General features: G+C 42.2%; 1 long non-coding RNA gene across 1 annotated transcript; it reads left to right on the forward strand.

Moving 5' to 3' along the window:
• Positions 1-4,012: 4,012 nt before the first annotated feature.
• LOC140684697 (uncharacterized) lies at positions 4,013-19,934 on the forward strand. The gene is made up of 3 exons (XR_012057362.1): positions 4,013-4,341; positions 15,096-15,247; positions 18,630-19,934. It is a non-coding gene; the product is annotated as an uncharacterized lncRNA (long non-coding RNA).
• The last annotated feature ends 1,004 nt before the right edge of the window (positions 19,935-20,938 follow it).

The raw sequence follows: 20,938 nt of genomic DNA on the forward strand, positions 1-20,938 counted from the left end.
TAAGGACAAATTAAGAAGGAAGAATAAAGAGAAAAGGCATTTGTCTGGAGTGCAGCAATGCCTGGAGACTTCTGCCATGATCAGAGTGACATTGTGCTGTGCAGGCTGTGAAGGATTAGCAAACAATTGAGCCGGGGGGACTCACACACCAAATCAGTAAATCAGTCAAATATGACTGTCTGCATTTCACAGCTGATGCTGAGAAACAGCAAAAGCTGAAACAACTTGTCCAAGGATTGATGCCAGGTTTGTCCAGAGCTCTGTGCACCTCTGGAAGCAGTGCCAGGCTGGGAGAAGCAAACCTTGGCTCAGGGTTAAGGACCTGATAGTTTTAACCTTTGGAATGCCAGCAGTCAATGGGGAAATATAATTATGGAATCCCAGATTGTAAATGACCACTTGCAAATGGCCTCTGACTGCAAAAAAAACACAAGGTTTCAGTGCTTCAGACTGGCTTATATTCAGATTGGAAGTCTCTTATTCCTGTGGAGGTGGCTGCAGGAGAAACCAGCACTCATGTACACAGCTGTGGACCAGCCACTGCCACTGCCATGGGAGCTGGAAGCTTTTCAGTGGATCAAAGGCACGGAATAACAGGACACATCCATTCAGTCTTCCCTCATATTGTGCTACAGGGTTATTTCTTGTTTGCAGCTCAGGACACACTGAAGGTCTTTCCTCAAAACCATCACCAGCTCAAGCAGGCAAAGCTGGGTGCTTTGCTCACCTCCTCTGCTTCATCCACAGGGTCCATATGTCATTCCTGAGATTAAACCACTTGGAGCCCATGAGCAGTTTGCCAATTATGTTCAAGGCAATGAGGATTTTATCCTTTGTTCACCCTGTGCCGGCTGGGCTGACGACGTTCAATTAGAAACTGCTCTTTGTTCTAGCACAGTCAGGAGGATCCTTGCCAATGATTTGAATGAGCATTGGATAAAGCTTATGGCTAAATCCAGTCCTTATGCAGAAATCCATGGATTCTACTGAATTGCTTTTCTCCCAGTGAAATTAATGGGAGCTGTATGAGAACATCTAAGGGAAGATTTAGTTCCTGTTTGTAACAATATGTTACCCCCTGATACTGGGCCTGTTTTGAAATGTTTATTGTTAAATCCATGTATTTTTGGTTATATCTCATTAAGAACATAATACAGCCTTGGAAAGTACATTCTGAAAGGGTATTACAACCGGATTGGGATTACTGTTTGTGAGAGACTTTTAACTAGGGGGAAATTTCAAATTCAATTTACAGTAATGTCAAACCACAATTAATATATAGGTAATGATAAGGGGAACATGCAGAAGTACACACTGATAGTACTACATCAACAAATAAACTTTTGGAGCTAGTAATTAGGTACACAAGATTATTATATGTTTAATTGACTAAAGCGACAATTTGGAATTACATGTAGTCACATTTAATTGGATTTGGAATCTCTAGAGAAAAGGAAGGAGAAGAGGAAACAGAGAGCAGCACAGAGAGGCAGCCATAAAAGCAAACTGATTTTCTAAAGTCTGTTAAGACTTTGCATTAATATACTTTGCACAATACTTTTTTAATATCCCTCAGCCTAGAAAGAGCAATGCAATGATTGTCAGAGACAGTGGAAGTACTAAAACACACTCAATTAGGTTATTACTTTTAGTTTGGGGTGGGTTTTAAGCTATAGTTTAATCAAAGGTGAACTATGTCTGAGTTTGCCACAGACAAGTGATATTCCAATGCTGCCAAGATAGAGAGTATTGTACATGTTGATGCTGTCCTAGAAGGAATGTATTTAAATATAAGATATTTCATCCCCAAATTCTTTAAAGGAAAGCAAGGAAAGCCAGGCTAGAATACTGTATAGTATCCATTAAATATTTGCTGAGAGCAAAATATCGAAAACTTATTAAAATAAAATGTCACTTTTTGGCAGATAGTTTAAAAAATTTACCAATCTTTGTCTCAAGGCTGGACAAAGACTGAGAGTTATGTGTAATCCTTTGGTAAAAAAACTCATGTTGCACTCTTCCAATATCACCTCTATTAAATATTGCTATATGCATCCTTCCCTCTCTGTACACTCATTTATTCTGCTTTTGTCACGAGGAGGGCCATGATTGCTGACTAAACATTCATCATGACGGGAGGCACCGTGTGTGCAACAAGCGACCCCATCCATCTGTATTGGCAGCTAAAAATTGATAGCCCAACGAGGAAGGAGGTGCTTATCTCACTATTAAGTTCAAAATGAAGGATTGCTGCTTAAAAGACTGCCGACAAAGGTAGCTCTTGGGCATATCAATCAACAGGACACGATACAGTGCCACCGTATTTATAACGAAGTAGATTTTCTTGGACTAATTTTAAGGGCAAAATTCAAGGTTGTTAACCCTTGACTCATACTTCAATTTTATGGAGTGCCATAAAATTTAATTCCAGATACTGTATAGCCCCCTAAGCCATTTTTTTGTGAAGTCTTCCTACCTCAGTGACACTTTCCTCTTGCAATTTGCATGGTACTAATCCTCTGACACCTTTCCAAACTCCTCAACTGGAAGGGGAGCAAAAAAATGGCTGTAACAAATGGTCTCAGAGGAACCTGCAGTGCTCTGTGAAGGATGAGTAGGCAAGACCCCACTCTACCAAAACTACTGATGTAAGGAGTAGGCCATTGACTTTAATGCGACTCGTGTCTTGAGTGATACTTATTTAAGATGGCTGTTCAGCCCCATCAGCACAAATTCAAGTTGAAGGGTACTTCCTTCTACTTGAATGTCTACTTCCTCCTGAGGAGCAAATTTTGTGGTAATATCCTTTATTTGGAAAGGCTCATTTCTACAGGAGTTTGCCACTGCCAGTGAAGACCCAGCCTCCATCCCCAGAGGGAGTGCAGCATTTGGGCCTCAGGAAGTGGAAAACCCTCCTGCCTCCCAAAATGGACCTGGCCCTCAGGCTGTCTTTTTCCATACAAAGAATTTAAGGATTCTAGGAACAGCATATGTCCCATGCAACAGAATGTCAGGGTTTGATTCTGATCCCATTTATTTTGGCTTATTCTGTGAGAACACCTGTTACATCTGTGCTTCATGTGAAGTGGTGCAAAATATGTCTGACATAAGCCAGAGTAATAAAGATCAGAACGTGATTTTTAAAATATTCCCTCACATGGCAAATTCTTCCTTTTTAAAACTATTATTAGTTGCATTCTTATTGGTAAAAATGGAATAAATCTGAGTCCCAGGAGCTGCTAAATTTCAGTACTGCTGTGAGTGCAAAGTGCATCTCATTCAGAAATTACCCACTGGGCTAGTGTTTGCAGTGCCTGTGAACTTTCATATGTACTTTCCAGCAGCGAATTTCTTCTGTAGAGAACAGTTTGATTTTTTTTCCCCACTGGGTCAGACTCATTTAAAATCTTGAGTTCACAAACACATTTTATGAAGAGGTCATTCCTTCAAATGGAATATCTTTTTTTGCCTCTTTGCACTGGCATCCATTGACTTCCCTTCTTGATGCCATGGATATAAAGCTTCAAAGAGCAACCCTTTAAAGGAGAAGCTGTCATAGCTGTCCTCTCCCCCAGGGGTTCAGGGCATCCTGCAATGCCACAGGGCTGGAAAAGTGGTGTGAAGGACAAGATTCATGCCAGTGCCTACATGCAGAGTCTAAACCAGGAGCTGTGTTTGGGCAAAGGTGGGAATGAGCCAGAAGTGAAGGGGGAACTGAACTGCTTCCAGCCATCACCCTCATCTGCTAAATAGCAAGGGCCCAAGGATGCTGGCAGTGGTAGGACTCTGGCTCATCAATACCTTACTCCAGAGCTCACAGCTCATTTCTCTTCCTGACAGAAAGCTCCTGTGTGGGCCTGGCCAGACCCCTGTGGCACCAAGAGGCACCACCTTGGTGTTTGTCCCCATTCCCACTCCTTGCCTTTCTCCCAAGTCGCTGTCATCTCCGACTGCAGAAGCTTTAAAACATCAGCAGAGATCAAACCATTTGTTTGATCCCTTGCTGCACTCAGTTTTCACCAGGAGACAGAGATTGCTCTGAGATTTTGTTCCTTTTGTGCATGTGCCTGAGCGTGGGCCACGGGCGGGATTCAGCGGCACCGAGGTGCTGACACACGCAGGAGAGGCAGCTGGGTGCCCAGAGCTGCTCCCACTCAAGAAACAGCTCCTGAAGAGACATCCCCAGCACCCCAGCAACCTTTCCCCTCCCAGTGCACTGAGTTCTGTGCACTCAGCACCAGGGCTGGCTTCAATGTCATCAGAGCGCACAGCAACAATTATCAGGATGATGCAGCATGTGACACTGCGCTGGGATTTGCACCACGGAGAGGCTGAGCAGAGGTAGCATAATCTCTTTTTTTATTAATATTCTCTCTATTTCATGGTGTAAAAGCTGAAAATAACTTGTCACAACTATACATGCTCATGTGCCTTTGTAACCAAAGCAACAGCTATTGATGCACAAGCTTCGTGCTAACTACTCCTCTGCCCCAGCACTGGCTCACAACCATGAGTAACATTTTCCAAGGAAAAGGGAATAGATGGGGGACAGGATGGTTTGTTTTTTCCTTTTTGAAGAAAGATTTGTAGATTAAATACATCCCTCTTTACTTTGATCAGTAGGTCAGGTATAAAACCTTCTGGCATGGCATTGACTACTTTTGTTTCTTCATATCATGATTCTTTTAACTGATGGAAAATTCTTCTGCTTCTGTCATGGCTTCAAAATATTGTACAGGCCATTTGAATCCTTCAGCTGACATCTTTACTGCAAAAAATTCAAGCCCTTAATTCTCATCTGCAAAGCTCTTTAATATTTATCCTGCTTCTAAATCACTGTGTTTTCTCTCCTGATCTATTTCTCGTGCTCAGAGCAGTCTTTATCTTGTATCTCCTCTGGTTTTCTTCTCCTGATACAGGGTTTATCCTTTCCTTTGAACTTTTCCTATCCCTGACATCAACTGCCAAGAGTCCTCTTTCTTTAAACCATTCTTAAAACATTCAAATTGCTCCCTTCATTATCAACTTTTATATATTTCTTCTTCTTTGGCACTAACCTGTTCCATGTGACTGCGTAGCTCCTCTTAGGCACATTGCAAGGTTTGTTCTGCTAGGTTTTTAAGGCCACATGGACTCATACTAATGAATTACCTGACTTTCTGCATAAAAACATCACAGAATTGCACCCCTGCCTTCCTGCACTTGTGCCACAAAAGAAAAGCAGAGACTGGTTTTGAGAAAGTTACACAATGCCCATTTAAACAGTTTAGGAACAGAATATTTACACTGACCATCTAGTAGATCATTTGTTACGGGTTTTTTCCCCCCTGTTTTGCCCCAGTTTACAAACTGGGACCTTACTCATTCAATCCAAACTTCCATCAATTTATATTATGCATTAATTTCTGAAAGCTTAAAGATCCTTTAGCACATTTTAACTTCTCCCTGTATATGCACCTATGGATCATGATCAAGGCAACTTTAAATATTCTTTCTGATTAGCTTTTTGATTAGCTTTCTTTGATTGTCCCCTTTAAAGTAAATCATCTATTTCTGGATCTTCTGTACAGTGATACATAATACCTAATGCCCTGCGTTGAGTTTGAATATTAATACCCAACTTCCATTCTACTCTGAGATAAAGGTATAATACCAATGAGTGGTGAAAAAGTAATTTGCAATGGATAATATTATTCAGTAAGTTGGGCCTTTTTGTCTGTTCAAATATTTTATTCTGTGGATTGAAAAATATACATTCCAAGTTGGCATACCATCAAATGAATGGGTTTCTTTTCATAACTCACTAAAGATATGCACTGGATGATTTGTGTATTGGCTGTTAGATTTAAATTAAATAGAGTTCACTGCAATAAATAATAATGGAAAAATTAAATGTATTATAGTAAATATCTTCAGAGTGGTGGCAGCAAGACAAAGTTTAAACTTACTTATTACTATAGTCATGTAAGCTCCCCAGCATTTCTTGTCTGCAATGCAATTTCTCAGGTAGTGATAACAAAATAAACAGTAGGCTTGTGATATTTCATCCCACAGAAAGAATCCCTCTCCAAACTGTCCAGTTTTACTCACACCTTGGCAAACAATTCCACTGGCTAAAAACTGTGCAATATAAGCTGGATGTCTCATTCTGTGAATGAAAATGTACCACACCCATATATTCTGACAATGTCAAAAAAGCCCAGTGTTGTCAAACAGGGTTGCAACCTTGAAAGTCACAGCCTGGCTGACATCTGGCACTCCCATTTTAGTATAAATTATTAACTCATTTATAAATATCCCAGTCTTAACTCATTTGCACATTATAAATCTAATTATTTTCATTATTCCATTGTGAAAACCATGTGGCCTATTTTATGCTAAAAGCTGAGCTCTAGCATCCACTGTGCACTTAGATCCAAAGTCAATCCCACCTAGCCAAAGTCTTAGACTAAATGCCATTGCACCAGCCAGGCATATGTTGCAGAAACCAACAGAACCCCAGGAAAGCATTTCAAAGCTTGTATGTTCATATCTGCACGCTTCCATAGCCATCTGTACTAAAAAAATTTAATTCCAGGATGTAGCCAAGAAGTATTTGCTGCAGCTCAAATGGAGGCCTTTAATTTGCATTGGAGTAAACTGGGCTTTTAGCTTTAATTCCTGTTCAACCCCAGTGTTCTGGGCAAGACTGCAGCCACCACAGAGATGCTCTTAGCACACCGAAAATGCAGCTTGTGTTTCTGAGAATATTTCTGTCAGCTAAACTCAGCGCCACAGAGAAAGCTTCCAGCAGTGCGTGGAGCTCTGGGTACCTTCAGACCTTTGCTTGGCACTCTGGTCCCTGCTGTGAGCACCAGGTGCTTCCACCCAAAATCCTGGGCTGCTGCAGGCACGGGGCAGCACACACCTCACCCAAAAAAGCAAACAAACCCCAGCCCTGCCAGGCGGCCGAGCACCTCCAGTGCTGTCAGCTCCTGTAGAGCTCAGCCTCATCTCACACCTTCCAGGCTGAAAATCCAAGGCAAGGAAGTCAAGAGGGGAAAGCTCTTGGTGGCCAAAGCCTCCTGTGCAGCCCCAGCTGGTGCCCAGGCCTGTCAGCAGTGCTGTGTGCTCACACTTGACCCGTGCCCTGCTATGGAGCAGGAGGTTCCAAGCTGGCAGCAGCAGGGATGGTTTGCAACCCTCCAAATGGAATGAGTGATAGGAGCTGACAGGCAGCCTCTCTGGGCAGCCTGGCCATCATATCACTGAGAAAACCTATTTCTCATTAATTCTTGAAGCTATTTTAGCAGCTCATGCTGTGCCACACTTCACTGCAGGAAAGTCCCTTCTTTAATCAAATCAGGGGGAAAATCTGTGTAAGGTCAATGGCTCTTGGGTGCGCTGGCAGATGTTGGCATCTGGTGTGTCTGAGTCTGTATTATCTTAGAGTTTTGTGCAGCTTGTTGCTGCTTTAAGAATTCATTTTAAATCTTCTCATGCCAGAAAAGAGGTAACATTTCCCTTACAGCTCCTCATAAACACCAACAGGTAATCCTCCCTCTTCTGTATCCATGGTCACATTGCCATGAAGCACTGAGCTTTTAATTTCCTCGTGGAAAATTTGGGCATAATAATATTCCTTATCCTGGTCATTAGAACAAAAAGATTTTGTCCCTTAAGCAGGAAGGTCAGTTTGTTCTTAAGATATCTCACTGGTGTCCAGATGATCTCAGTGCAGCTTCTGATCAGTTTGTGGATTTCTTATGTGCCGTTGCATCATGACTAAAACAAATTGTTAAAATTAAAATTTATAACATTTTGTCAGGACAGAATGGGCCCCTTCCCACATGTGCCGTGTCAGGGATTCAGACTAGTCTGCCTTTGGAATACAGTCTTTGTAAGACATAACTCTCAGCTGCAGAAAATCAGCATAATTCTGCTCTCAGGTACAGTAGTAAAAATATGGAGTAATTGAAAACTGGATTAAGAAGGCAAATAAAATAACATAACAGAGCTTCTGTCATATTGATACTGATTTGGGAGCTTTTTGTTGCTGTTGTTACTGCTGATATTTCCATTTCAGAAACAATTCTGCATGTACAAAGCCAAGGAATTTAACAGTTTTCTTGCATCCTTCCTTCTTTAATAATATCTACTTCCACATATTTTCTCCCTACTTCTATTTTTCTGGTACTAAATCATTCATGATAGAATAAATACTGCTTGAATCATAATGCTAAGAGAAGGTATTAGTTTAAATGTCACAACTATTAAAGCAGATGGATTAATTGTCTCTGATTCGAGGAGAGATGGATTTATGTAACACTAGCTGAATGAAATAGGCAACACACACCTTGCTGTAGTTGCTAGCTGTTGAAATCCCAATATTAAACAAATTATCAACCCAATTAGGGTTATAACTGTTAACAGAGATCTATAAATCATATCTTAAGGATGCTCAATGGGAACAACCTGGTCAGCAAAACTCTAGACCATTTAAGAAACCCACATGACAGCTCAAAAGTAATGCACCTTTTCAAAAGCAGAATTTTCCATTAATTCTGGATTTTACTGGTTGCAAACCAGAGCTTTAAGATTTACAAAGAAAAGCTGAAAAACCAGTGCAAAACCCCACCCATTTTGTGCTGTTCTCAGTCCCTCAATGTCCCCTTGAATTGCAAAGGTCCTTAAGAAGTTGCACATCCATTTTCCTCTTCCCTTTCTTTGTATACCTGCTCCTTTCTTTGGGAAATGAAGCTGCAGGCAGGAATGTGTGCTGCTCCTGGGATCATTACTGGTGATGTGGCTCTGCCTGCACACCTGCTCTGGAAGAACTACAGAGTACACCATGCAAAAATAGACAGAGTCACTTTGCAGAAACATCTCTATATACAGTCAATTCAGCTTCTAGTAAATTAACAGCCATTCAGGCACATGAAGTAGTTTGCTATTGCAATGATTCAGGCATGATTTTCCACTGACCCTCTGAGCAGTGCTGTCCATTTGACAGGCTAACCACATCAGTCACCATCTCAGGCTGTCTGATTCATCTCTTCACATTTAAGTTCCCAAAAGACATTGAGCTCTGTGCTGGGAAGCACTGACATCTCCTTCAGTTAGTTTCTGTATTCCAGCTTCCTTTTCTTCTTTTCTTTCTTTTTTGCTCCTCCTCAGGCTAAAAGCCCTGAAAACACCTAACAGCAAATATCCCATCTTTCTCCCGGGAGTATTCCTGTGCCAGGCTCACTCCCTGTCACTCAAGCACTTGCCTGAACCTCCTGATGGATGCAGCATCCAGATGTTGGCCAGGGGATTCTGACTACATCTCCCTGAATCACTCAGTGATGCCCAACCTTTGGCTCTGCCTGCCTGAGTTCAGATATCTGAGCACAGGCTGCCAAAGCTGTTCAGCACAGCACAGTTTGTGTTTTTGGGGGGTTTTCCACAAAAACAACATGCTGTTTAAGCTGTGACCTGTTCCTGCCCTAGCAGGAGCCCTGCAGAGCTGTCCCAACACCTGCTGAGGACTTGGGATGGCACAAGGCTTCTCCCAGAAGCATCCACAGGGAATTGCCTCACTGAAACTGGGGTATTCCTTACTACAAAAATATCTTTTAAAGGGGGACATTGTTAACAAAACTGGTTAAAACCTCTGGTTTTGGACACTGGTTTCATGTAGAGGACAATTGGCCTGCTCACAGACACCACAGGCAAGGATTTTCCAGAGCAGCCTCCAGCCTTTCCATACGCTGCGCATTCCAGGATTTTTCTTTATGACTCATGATCTCTTTGAAAGGATATAAAGCATGGATTTCCTTTCTTCCCAAACATAAAGAGAGCCTTTATTAGAGTATCAAGCAGGCCTTGAAGCCTTAGGTAACCCATCTGCAGCACCTCTGCCTTTGGGAAGACTCTGCTGCCGCAGCGCTCCGCAAATCCCCTTTCAAAACACGCTGCATCCAAACTAACTCGCAGAGACTTAAATTCCTTAATAACTTAAGACCCCAAATAAGCTGATATTTGATGTGACCTACATTAATGGGGAGGCATTACAAGGCAGATAAGCAGAAAGTTCTCAACTATTGTGCAATACGTGATTTATTCATACCATAAACATATTGAGAAAGGGATGTGCTTTGGCATTCTGTCTGCTTATTTTTTCCCCACAGAAAAAAAAAAAAATAAAATAAAAATTATGTAAGAGGATCATGCTGGTGAGAAGATATTCGTATCACAACAGCCACAGACTTAGTGGCAGAACTGCCAGAGACTTTTTTATGGTTGGAAAGATATAGAGAAAAGCACATAGGTTGCACTGCAGTGCACCCATAATTCTAACTACCAGCATAGGAGTGGAAGCAGTTCATAGAAGAGGCTAATGGCTTTACCCTGTCTGATACCATTGCATTAATAAAAATCATCAATAAAAGCATCAGTTCCTGCTGTACTGTAAATGAGACAGGGACTGAGTGTGCACTGCAGCTGCAAGATAAGGCACTAGAAAGATATCTAAATTTTTGGCTAATTCTAGATGTCAAGATAATTGGATTTTCCAAATTAAACCTTTCTGTAGTTAAAGAGGATTAAGGTTAGGAACTGTGGCAGGGAAAGCTACTCTCACTGTTACGAAGACTTTTTCACTACAGTGCCATTTTTCTTCTATGTCTGCTCTAATGCAAAATGGCAACAGCTTCATAAAAATATTGAAGCAGTTACATCATTTGCCATCAGAAGCTGGCAAAGGGAAGGTTCCTTTCTTGTACATCTACCTATTCATTTTATGAGTTCTTAACAGAATTTTAGGCAGTGTTGAATTGCAGAATTATAGACTGCTTTGGGTTGGAAAGGACCTTAAATCCAATTTTGTTCCACCCCTGCCATGGGTAGGGATACTTTCCACTGTCCCAGGTGGCTCCAAGCCCTGTCCAACCTGGCCTTGGACACTCCCAGGGATGGGGCAGCCACAGCTTCTCTGGGCAACTGTGTCAGTACCTCACAATCCTCACAAGGAAGAAAACCTTGACTATTGTATAGCCAAAAATCTCAGTTTTGACAGTTCTGGGTCAAGTATTGGTTTAAAACTTCAAATAAAACAAAGTTTGTTGTTTAAGAATGTCTTCTGGCTTTTTATTTTTCACAAGCAACGTACATGCCTCAAACCCGTAACTGAGGCATCCCTCAAGCTTGTGCTTCGTGAAGGAATTAATTGCTATTTTAATAGAAGTGCTGACAATATAAATACCCCTTGAGACACTTTGTCTCCATATGGTTTCTCTGCAGAATTTCTCTGATTCCCCACACTTCCAAAACAGGGATATAAACCTCCTGACACAGCAGAGCATGAGTCAGTCCCATAACTACAAAAAGACATCTTCCATATCACCAGGTTACTCTGCAGACTCTTTTAAAGCAAGTTTTTGCATCTTTGCTGGAGAAATAGATTCTCTCCACTGCTGAAGTAAACCACATTCAGTGGCATCGTGGCAGTCATAGCCCTTACATTCATTATTGTACCTTCTAGAGGAGCTCTTCCTTATATTTTAAGATCACCTCAAGAACTTCATGTTTTCTAACCCTTCTGGAATTAAGGGCTGGAGTGTAGCTCCACGTGATGAAACTCACTGCAGAGCTCAGTTGCAAGATATGCAAAAAAAAAATCAGAAAATCATCTTTCTTTATCATTTTGTCAGCTTAGCAGCTGCCCCCACACTCACGAGAGCCTCACACTCCTTCCACTCTGAGGCCAGAAAAGCAACATCCTCCTTCTTGCACCTGACAGGAGACTGTAGAAAAGCCTGTCCTGATGCAAGGACATCCAAACACGTGCAAACAGGGAAAAACCAGCTACACAACTCTCTCTGCAAGGAATTCCTGGAAGTCCACTGAACCCTTCCAATCCTCTCCTCGATGTGTCTGTATCTTGAGTGACATGTGCAGAGCACAACAAATGTTCTGGAGGCATCTCTGCTTCCTGGACATGCTGCCAGATATTCATCCACAGTGACAGATTTCAGTACATAAAGGCGTGAGCAGAAAAATCCTCTGGGATTTCCTCATATAAAGTTTTCTCCTCCAAAGTTTTTATGGGCTGAAGTTTTATATCTTTAAAGCCTTTACCCCATAAAAATCCAAGAAGATAATAAAACAAATAGTGCCTATGTCCAGAGTCAGTAGCCTGGGGAGAAAATGCTCTTGGGTAATAATAAGAATACCTTCAGTAACAGTATTGACCAGAAATGATTAATCTGTTCTTTTCCTCGTTGGCTGACATTTCACCATTATTCATTATTCACAATATTTCACCTCAGAGTTACTCACTATTTGCTGTGCAGAGTAGCCACAGGTACGAGGCAATGCAGAGATCCCAAAGAGTGACTTTGAAGTGTTCTTGAGGATGATAAACCCAAAAGAGAACTTTGCAGACTGCAGAGCTTGCCTGGCCCAGCCACTTGCTTTTTCATCTCGCTCCCTCACTCCACCTATTTTAAACCTGAAATGTGTGGATACACCCAAACCCACACTCACATGCTCACATCAATCCGGATTAGGAAAGGGCTGCCAACCTACAGAAAATAAGCAGAATATCCAACATCTCACACAAAATTAGGCTGACCTAATTCCATATCTATATTTACACCTGAAATTCAGAAAAACTTGGAAAAGTTTGGGGTTTTTTTTAATGTATCTTAGAAAGTTAGATTGGTAGCATTGTTTGCTACATGATCCTCTAAATGCCCTGAACATGATCCTTTAAAGCCCAGAAAAATAAGAAAACCTAAAATCACTTTCCTGTAAATCAGTGCAGACTGGTAAGCTCACCACAGGAAGGAATGGGCACAGCTGCCCTCGTGTGTCCCCCAGGCTCTTGGCAAGAGGAAAAACTTGTTATTTTCTGGTCTGATACCTCCAGATCTATGGCATTAACCATGGATAACATGGTTCTGCCCATGGAAAGCTGGATCTTCTCCTCACCTGAGTGGAATGTTATTATTGCCCCAGGTGGCCATGATACTATTTCACACATTCGAGGCTTGTTAATTCTCCAGGGCTAAACTGGCCACTCCAGACTGCTTCCATTCCAATACATGCAGGATAATGTGCTGGCTAAATATAGAAATCCAAAATATAAACAAACCCCCAGTGATACCCTCGAGATCTAGTCAGAGTAATCAGTGTAAGAGCACTCAGGGTGCACGTGTGGCAGCCTATCCTAAAACCTACTCAAAATAACTGTAACAGTACTTCTGCATGCCTCATATCAATCAACAGGATGGAAATAAACTGGCATAAAACCTTATCAGAAGTCCTGTTGTCTAAAGCCATTAGAGAGAAGGACATGGATGCTTAACTAATTGGCACTCTCAGCCTCCCATCCTGGGGTGGTGGGAGCAGTCATCAGCTGAAGGAATGACTCACGGAGCCACACTGTGCCCTGGATGATTTTACCCAGGTTGGGGATAGACTGGAGGACAAAAATGAGGGCTTGTCAATAACACACAGAGCTGGTCCCACAGTGACACCCTCTGTGAACCACCTCAGGGGACCTGAGAGGTTCAGACACCCTGCTGAAATGCAGATATCATTTCCTCTCATCCCTTTCTGACCATCCCTGTTAACTCCGTGTAAGTGCTGAGATATGGGAATAGGAATAACAGTTCTTTACTAGGAAAATTAAAAATACAAATGCAACAGTACAGACAAGAAAAGAAACCATTGCCAGAGTCAGAATAGGAGCTGGCAGCCTGTGGGTCAGGGTGGTGGCAGCAGTCCCATCCCAGGGTGGCTCAGCCCTCCTGCAGTGCCAGCTGTGCTTCTGCTGGAGCAGGATCCTGCACAAGGGGGGAGTTTTCCTCTAGAGCCCCAGGGCTGGGGGAGATGGGCCTGGGCTCCTCTGGGAATGCAGTGGGAAGAAAGCTGCTCCTCTGGGAATGCAGTGGGAAGAAAGCTGCTCCTCTGGGAATGCAGGGGGGAAGAAAGCTGCTCCTCTGGGAATGCAGTGGGGAAGAAAGCTGCTCCTCTGGGAATGCAGTGGGAAGAAAGCTGCTCCTCTGGGAATGCAGTGGGAAGAAAGCTGCTCCTCTGGGAATGCAGTGGGCAAAGGCTGCTATGCTGTTCCCAGGTCAGATTGTATCCAGGTAGGAATACTTGGCTCCTCCCCTGGGTGCAGCATCTCCCCATGGGATGATGGAATTTTTTCAGCCATGCAGGGACACTCACTGGCCATGAACAGAAGAGATCTCCTGGAGGGAGGATTGGCTGTGGGAGAGATAAAGAAAAGTGCCCAGTGAACAGAAGATAACAAACAGGAATAGAATATACACCCCCAATTCCAACATAAAACAGCAGGAGATGCAGCCAAGGCAGAGCTGAATGTGGTCTGACCCAAACCCCAGCCCAGGAGGAGCTGCAGCTCAGCCCCCCTTGCCCTGGTGGATAAAAATGCCAAGCAAGGTTGTTCCAGGCTGGCAGCTCCTCCTGGCAGCTCCAGCACCATTGGGGTCCACCGAGTGTGAAATCCACCTCTCTGCACCAGATCAGCACAATGCATCATTTGAGTCATTTCTAAGGGATGAAAAGGTTCATAAGCTTTGTGTTGCCCTCTGCACAGGAGTGAATTTTTACTCTTAATGCAAACGGTGCTTAAATGCAATATTTTAAGACTAATATTCCGTATAGGCACAGTGTCTGATTCATGCCAACCCAAGGGGTAATATGAATACCTAGTGTTTTTTAACCAGCTCCCAAGGACTGAATAAAACCCTCAGATGAAAGCTGTGACCTTCAAACAGCACGGAATCACTCTTTCTTTTCATCTAGGAGATAATTTAGCTAATACTTTTCTCCTTATTGAAGACAGAGGCTTGCTGCACTGAAAACTGTTTACAAATGTTCTTTCCCCATTAAATTGATTTTCTGAGTATAGATAGGCAGTGTTTTCTGGAACTAATTTAAATTCCTCTCTAATTAATATTCAGGACCAAAATATGTTATCTTTGCATGACTGTGCAATTATTAAAGGGAAAATATCATCAGAGAATGTAGGGATTTTTTGGTGTTTTTATTTAACTAGCCATTACCCAACAAGAAATGTATAATTTCTTTGCCTTTTTTAGGTTGCAGCTCAAGAAACCTTCAAGAGAGAAGTATCTTTTTTGGTTATGTACACACCATTTTTGAAAGGAGACAAACAAAGCTGACAAAATAAAGGAGGCAAATAAAAACTTTGCTACAGAGCACCCTGATTACATGCAGCACATATTCACAGGTAACAGCTGATGTCTTGAGCAATATGTACTCTTTGTGTGTGATTGTGTCTTAAAAGGAGGCTGAGAGAGTCTGAGGCTTGAGCTTCGACATTTCTACACTTCTGGGGGGAAAACTGTCATCTGAGATTTGCTCTGTGATTGTCCATGATTTAGGTAATCAAATGAATTCTGAGGCAAAGTACAGACTTCACACTACAAGTCCCCATAAATATGATTTTTACCCATGAAGTGCCACATTTTTGTTATTGAATTTCATTATTGCAACCATTCTTTTGTTCAAAGGTAAGTTTGCAGTGTGCTGTGGTGACAGGGAGACCCAAGCTCATTCCCAGCTCCATGGATTCCCGTGAGCACTGATGGTCATCCCTGCAGCAGGGATGCACCCTTCTCTTCTGTGAGCACTGCTGGACTGACCACCCCCTTCGAGAGCACCTCAGCTGCAGGGATGGGAACAGAGAGACAGGTTTCCTTTAGCCTGTTGAAGACAAGCAAGATCCAGAGGGAGCAAGGGTTTATCAGAGTCTGTTGTCACCTCCTGGCACAGTGAATTCCAATAGCCTCTCCTGGGGTAAACAGATGCCCAAATTCTGGTGACCGTGGCCTTGTTTCAAGAGGAACGAGCGTGACATTTTGGCAGGGGGATAAAAGATATTTCTTCTTATCATTAACCTGCTGACACTGGAACATAGCTGTTCCTGATAATGCTTGGCTCTCAGCTGGTGATTGAGAAACAGGAAGGGAAAAGTACATTTTACACGTCAGATTGTGGAAAGCCTCTACTTTTGCCAGACAAAGTGAGTGTAGCTGAGCTCTCACTGCCACCTCCAACACAATCATCCTAAAGGTTGAGGGGCTGCCCAGTTCCTACAAACCCCAGGTCAGATGGCCCTTACCCTGCCCTGTCTCATTTTGGGAGCTTCTAAAAGGCTGCATCTTTGGAGAAAAGAATAAAATAAAATCTCCTTCTAAAAGACAAATAGTAATTAGGAAACCTAGTGTTCACCATAAAACTGTGCAAGTATGTAACATAAGCAAACTTGTTTTGGTCATTCTTGTTTAGCTTTAGAAAACCAGCGCAGATCTACAGCATGTTTTGCAAGTTGCAGGCCACCCATGTATTGGATTTCTGGCAGGAGCTTTGGGCTTGTTCAAAGAGAAAAAATGAGGACTTACCTGTCATGAAAGTTGTAAAATCCATGTCTTCCATTTACTTGCTGATGGGACTGTGGAGAATTTCCTGGGACAAAAGTACTGGCATTAAAAGGAGCATAAAATAAAGCTCCCTCAATTTACAGCAAGGGTGAGACTTTCAGGAGCACATAAGCAGCAGAAGTGTGCAAGCATTGCACTGAAACTCAGTTTGTGTTCATAAATCACTGAATGATTCTGAAAGTGTCACTAGTCACTTTCTCACTCATCCTTTTCCAATAACAAAAAGGAAGAAGGTAAAAAAAATTGGAGATAAAAGATCCCAGTCTTACAGAGGTTTAGTCAATTCTCAAGCAGACAGACTAGAGCCAGTTCTGCTTTCAAATATTTTTTTAATAAAAATCTATCAGTTAAGAGAATTTTTAAAAATAAAAATCTATCCGTTAAAAGAATGTCAATTTTTTTTTTTTTTTTTTTGGAGTGCAGGTTTTGGGATCACTGGCATTTCTGAGATTTAAATGGTACCAAAGGCAAGGAAAACAAAAATATATATCAGTGCTGTCCTGAGAACCCTCTCAGGCAGAGCAGATACGGCTCCTTTTCCTTCACTTGATGGTGAGGTAACTCAGAACAGTTTTAGGCAAAGTCAACCAAGTCTGAAGTGTTTGCTCAACTTATCTATTCAGATCTACTAAACATCTAAAATCTTTAAATTCATGGTGCCCACAAAAAAAAAAAAAAACCACAAAATAAAAAAAAATAAACAAAAAAATCATAAGCCACAAGTTTAATTCTTTGTCAGTGTAGTACCACTGAGCACTCAATCTGCAGGTCTGAATCTCTCATAGGTGAAATTAAAAATAGGAGTTAAATCCTATTCTATCAGTGGGTGTGAAATACCAGGCATCTCACGAACATGTTATTTTAAATACCCTTCCTATAACAAATATCTGTCCAATTTTAGTCCAAGTTCTGCTAGAGTGTAAGGTCTGAATTGGTTTCAAAGTTTTCCTATTGCCAAGGAAAAAGAGCAGATACACATCGAAACCCAAGTGTACAATGCAGTTTGTCACGAAATTGGGAATCCATCAGCAGCAGAATATGCTGCAAGGGAAATATCAGGTCCACTTGCTTTGATTTATGTCAGGGTAAGTCTGGAGAGCGCTGAGTGGGGTTCTCCATTTGTCACTGTGACCACACAGCCTGGCATCTTAAAAGCAGAGCTCCTTGCAAACAGAGCACTCCTTTGTGAGAAGTGACACTGACATTCAATCTAGGTTTATTTTCTGCAGGGGAAGGGAAGGGAGGACAGAGCTGGTCCAGCAACCTACACAAAGGTGCTTTGTGCAAGTGCTCTGAGCATCTGTCCTTGCCGAGGTCGGGGCAGAGCCATGCAGTGACACACAGGAGGTGACAGCAGCACTCACACTCCGGACACGGCTGACACGTGCCAGCTGGGCAGATCAGACAGGACACGCAGGAAACCTGGGACTGTGGCGGTGGTGCTGATGGCAAAAGCACAAATCTGTAGGAAATTAAATCTCACCAATTCAGGGAACAACAAAACAGCTCCTTTTGCAGCTAAAAATCCGGATGATGTGTTCTGAAGGGTGGAGTTCTTAATGCTTTGGATGATCAGCACTGAAAAGTGCATAGATGGGAAGAACATGTTTTATCTCATGCATCAGCAAAACTTAAGCTGTTGATGCAAAAGGTTGCAAAGTCTGGATTTTCAAAAGTCTGCTAGAGCTGGGTGGGTTGGTTTGGTCTCTTTAGTTCTGGCAAGATTTCTGGAACCTATTTCAGTCCCCTTTTTCTTTTCCCTCAAACCTAGAAGTAGCTTCTCTTACAGCTGAGATGTGACACTGGAAATTATCTTCATTTTGCTATTCCAGATCCTCGTGGAATTTACACATGGCCAGACATGGTTGAATTTCTGCCTGCTTGCCCAGCAGTGCTCACTGACTGTGGGTTTCAGAAACAAATACATTAGGAAAAATATTGGAAAGGTCTGGTGCACTTTCCAGGTGCACCAATTTGCTTGCAGGCTGGGATAGCTCAAGGGTCATCTGCACAATCCTTGCTGGATGAGGAGGCTTGGGGAGTTTCTCAAGAGCCCTTTTCTCTTTGGCCAGAGAAGTCTCCCATCCTCCTCACTCCTTGGGTTTATCCTCACCCTGACAGATCCTCTATAAAAAACAAAATCTACTGTATATTTATTTCATTTCCTAGATCAGAAGGCACCTTTCAATCCTATCATGCAAGAAGAAACAAAACAATTTGGGGACAGAACTGGGGAGAAATTTTGTAATGGATTTTATAAGAAGCATCAGAATAAATGTGAGTAGAAAATCCTCTTTTTGGCGTGTGATGTGTGGTGGCAGAATCCTCTGTGTGGGAATGATGTTGTGCTTTTAGGTGAGCACTTCATGATGCACATGCTCCTCCCATGTCCAGAAACACCCCCTGAACTGCACCAGGAGATCAAATGGGGTTTAGATACTTTTTAAAAGTAGTCCTAATTATTTAACAGTATCCAGTTTATTTTAAATGATTTAACATGCAATTTTCTCAAATCTTTATGGCCTAATGTATCATATCCCTTGTCCACATAACCACCAAAACTACCCACTGTGTTTAATACCCATAGTATATTACACATTCCACCAGGATCTCCATCAAGAGTTAATAATTGCTCCTTGAAGCATTTCTGATGATTCAGATCCTGATCCCTATGTAAGGAAGTATGTGAAATAACCTTCAAATCTGCTACAGCCATATTCAATGTATATTAGTTAATTCTGCTCCATACTTTCTGCAATAATGTACACAGCTTTTTAGCAGCATGGCTGTTGATTAGCACAAAAGGTCAAAAATCAAATTTGCATGTAGACTAGACTGTTTTAATGCAATTCTTAAATTATTCTCCTGAAAATATGAGGAAGAAGTCTCTCCTCCTCCCCAGATTGTGAATGCTAATGTTGATGCTTTTTCCCCAGCAATAACCGTGTTGGAGTTTCTGTGCTCAGGGAATCGGAGCCATTTTCTCGTCAGGAGTGTCTTAGCAAATCACAGGATTTATATTCTTAGATAGGAGGTTGACAAAAACTGCTACTTAGCAACCCCTAGCAAGGAAGAAACATTAGCTGGATATTTGAGGAAGCTCTATCTCCTTGAGCTCCAGAGGGCAGCTGCTGAAACAACGCTGAGTGCCTGAACTCACAGGGTTGGTGGGAGGTAAAGGTGCTCAGAGCTTTTCCAAAATGGGAGCTCACAAAGTGTCTGCATGGCTGGGAGGCAGGAGAAGGGTCAGACATCCCCAAGGAAACACAGCTGCTTCTCTCCAGTTCTCTCCTGAAGCCTTGTGCTGTTGGCTTTGGGTGACCAAAAGCCCGGGTTATTGATGTGTGGGCTGACAGAAGTGGCATCTTTGGGAAGTGAAATAGCTGTTCCTGCTGTGGGCACTGCACTTCAGTGCACTTCAGGAAGCTACAAGTGCAAACAGACAGTCAAAATAAACCCCTGGCCTTTCTAAAAGCCCCAGTAAAACTGCAATTTGAAAAGAATAATTGAGTCCACAATTCTCTCTTTGGGTATGACACAGAGCTTTTAGAGGTAAGGTTCTTCTATCACAGTTGTACATCTCTAAAGATGTGCAGGACAAGAAGAAACTTTGAAATAGGGTATCTTTTGTATTTTCGAAAACTATCCCACTCTGTAAATGAATTTGGAGGAACAGGAACACGTGGTTCAAGCAGAGCCAAAGAGCAAAAGACAAAGGGAATTACACAGACACAGAGCCAGAGCTGCTCTGCTGCTGGGGATAGAATATCTATGGTGCAGACAGACTTGGCCAATTCTGCTTCTTTAAAACTATTCCAAAATTTTCTTTAAGCTAGAAATATGACTCCATCTTACTTCTGACACACACAAACAAAAGTAAAAACTTTGACAAGACAAACTTCAGCTACAGACTTAAGCTTTAAAACACACTTTAAGAAGATAAAAACATATCTTTGGGTTTTTTAATAGAACCAATGTTCTTTTCTGTCTTCTTTTTCATTTGAAGATGCAAACGTGCAATCCAAATTCTTGTCCTGATCAGATTTTTTTTTTTTTTGACAAAAACATTTCAGGGCTAAAGAAGATCTTATTAAGCCATGGCAGCACTTAATATTCAAGGCAATTCTGCCACCTCAGTTGTGCAGCCACACAACCTAGAGCTAATTATGTGCTTTATATCATACCAGTGTTGGTATGATGTGAAGTTAGAGGTTTAAAAAGCAGAGAATTTTCCCTTGGCCCCCCACCCTCCTCCTAAAGAACAGCCAGTTCCATTTAGATCAAGGGGACATTTGGGTATTATAAAGCAATTTGAGAAAGAATGTCACAGTCTGCCCCTCATCTGCAGCTGGTGGGGAAATGCCATAAACCTCACCTCCCCAGAAATAACCTGGCACAAAGGTTATTTCATTTGCCTTAAAAGATGTGTGCTGGGCAGACCTGCAGCTTCTCCTACCCCAGCCAAGGCTGGCAGCACT

Source organism: Taeniopygia guttata, chromosome 9 (genome assembly GCF_048771995.1).
Source record: "Taeniopygia guttata chromosome 9, bTaeGut7.mat, whole genome shotgun sequence".
In the NCBI taxonomy this organism is placed as follows: Eukaryota; Metazoa; Chordata; class Aves; order Passeriformes; family Estrildidae; genus Taeniopygia; species Taeniopygia guttata.